This window comes from Herpailurus yagouaroundi, unplaced genomic scaffold, assembly GCF_014898765.1.
Source record: "Herpailurus yagouaroundi ecotype Mexico unplaced genomic scaffold, PumYag 141, whole genome shotgun sequence".
In the NCBI taxonomy this organism is placed as follows: Eukaryota; Metazoa; Chordata; class Mammalia; order Carnivora; family Felidae; genus Herpailurus; species Herpailurus yagouaroundi.
The window spans coordinates 45,551,005-45,553,131 of record NW_024412396.1 but is presented as its reverse complement, the minus strand read 5'-3'; the positions used below and the strand labels follow the sequence as shown (position 1 = coordinate 45,553,131).

Below are 2,127 nucleotides of genomic sequence, written 5' to 3'. Positions count from 1 at the left end.
CAGCTCTTTCTGCCCCCGGGTCCTGTCCCCGTGCTTTAATGAAATCACCTTTTTGCACCAAAGATGTCTCAAGAATTCTTTCTTGGCCGTCAGCTCCGGATGCCCACCACTCCAAAACCACGTCAAAAATCCTACTACTTGAAAGACATCTACCACTGACAGCTTTCTATCTTCCTAGTTGTTTCTGTTTCTATTTCTCTGTGTGTGTGTCTAGGAAAAATTTATTTTCCCTCCAAGATGATGAAGAAAAATCTTTTTTCTTATGGTCTTTTTTTTTTTAAACCCGATACATCTCCCCCGGCCCCGCCCCCACTTTCCTGCTCTTCTGCTTGAAGGTGGAATAGTTTGTTCGAGGTTGAACAAAACCCAGCGAATTTACTCAAGGACTCATCCATATCTTTTCCAGTTCGATGTTCAGGTAAGAATCTGAACATTGTTTTATGGTGTTTCCTCAGAAGTCCTTCCTCAAGACCTACCCTGGATGCTCTTCAGAAGTTCCAAGACTTCCAGTGTGTGGGATGCCTAGGTATACAGTGTAGCCATACTTTTATGAAAACCACAGAATGTGGGGCCTACAAGAACACAGATCTTCCAGTTGGTCCCCCTCACTTAAAGGATGAGCAGGCTGAACTACAGTGTTAAGTACTTACCCACGATCATGCAGCTAGTTGGGACAGGGCTGAAGATGCCGGCCTTGATTACCTTTATAGATTGATCGTTCCACTGTCTCCAGCTCGTCTAACAATCAACCTCCACCTAAAACTAAACGGAAAACACTCAATGAAGCACCAACTCTTGCCAAGCAAATTGTATTTACTCGTGCCACTGATCAGGGAAAAGGGTACACGGTTTGGTAGAGATTGGGCTGGACCTTTTAGTGCTAACTTGTTTTGAAATGTCAGAAAACTTTCTCCTTGGAAATCTACATTACTATGATAGGATTACAACAAAGAGGAAGTATTCGGGGCCACTTACCTCATTCTTTCCTAATGTTTGAGAAATGGAGGATAAGAAAAAGATGTAGGAAAAGGTTGGTCCTTGATCATGAACTGTAGCATTGGTCCGTGTGTATATTCTACTTTGGTTCTTAATCTGATTTCTAGAGATCAGCATGACCTGAGGTGCAATTCATTCGAGCAAAAGTAGAAAAACCGAGTCTCTTCAGAGAGGCCAAGCCCTCTCTTCACGGATAGTTTTCAAACTGAGCTTTCCGGCCTCAGTTTGAAGCCCCAGTAAGGTGGTCTCTCATTCATTCTCTCTGAATTCTAAAAAGTGCCAAGTCTAAAAAGATTGGAATCTCTTACAAAGGCGGGAACTGTGTGAAAAGGGCGGGAACTGTAGTTTTAAGAGTGCTTCTAAAGAATGTTCCAATGGGCCTAAAGGCCTTACAGAGATTAAAGGTTTCCTGGGTGGGAGTGGGGCTGGGAGCGGAAGCTGATCCACCTGGTTGGACAGGGGCAGACGCACATCCAAGAGCGGGGAGAACCCAACTGCAGGGAGCTAGAGAAGAAAGGGCTCTGGCGGGGGAGGTACAACCCAGCTCTCTTCCTCTGCTCCCTCTCAAAATCTCACTTTAGGATCAAGAGCACAGGTGCTGGCCAACGGGGCCACTGCCCTACGCCAGCAAACAAAGGGCGCAGCCTCCCACAGCCTTTTTGGTCTGAATGGAGGCTCGGCCTTACCTTTCTGGGTCCACCCATCCCTCCGCATGCACCCAATGAGGCCGCAGCCTTCTCCAGCCAGGAGGTGTTGAACTCTCGCAAGAAATGGACAGGTAGCGCGGACCAATAGTTGGAGCCGCCGCGGGCCAATGGGAGAGGGAAATGGGTCGACCTGGGGCTGAGAATGAGAGCCCGCAAAAGGGGGCGGGGCCTCGGGGGAGGGACACGTAGGCGCAGGGGGTGGAGAGGGGCGGGCGGGTGGCAGGCGGGACGAACCTGCGGACGGTCGGCCGCGGCCAATGGGAGGGCGGGTTGGCGTGTGGGGGGTGGGTCCGGTGCCGGGCGGCCCCGCCCCTTCGGGTCCGCAGGGCTGGGGCGGAGCCAGGTCCGCGTCAGGTGGTCCCGGGCGTGCGGGCGGCGCTGGGGGCGGGGCGCGGCGCGGAAAGGGGAGCGGCGGCCAGCGGGC

General features: G+C 51.5%; 1 long non-coding RNA gene across 1 annotated transcript in view; it reads right to left on the bottom strand.

Moving 5' to 3' along the window:
- The window catches only part of LOC121031995 (uncharacterized), a 12,172-nt gene extending 10,331 nt beyond the window's left edge, over nt 1-1,841 (bottom strand). Inside the window, exons 1-2 of the long non-coding RNA XR_005791030.1 lie at nt 1,683-1,841; nt 703-762 (exon numbers count right to left, since the gene is read on the bottom strand). This is a non-coding gene — a long non-coding RNA (uncharacterized LOC121031995). The remainder of the gene's footprint in view (nt 1-702; nt 763-1,682) is intronic.
- Between the last annotated feature and the right edge of the window lie 286 nt (nt 1,842-2,127).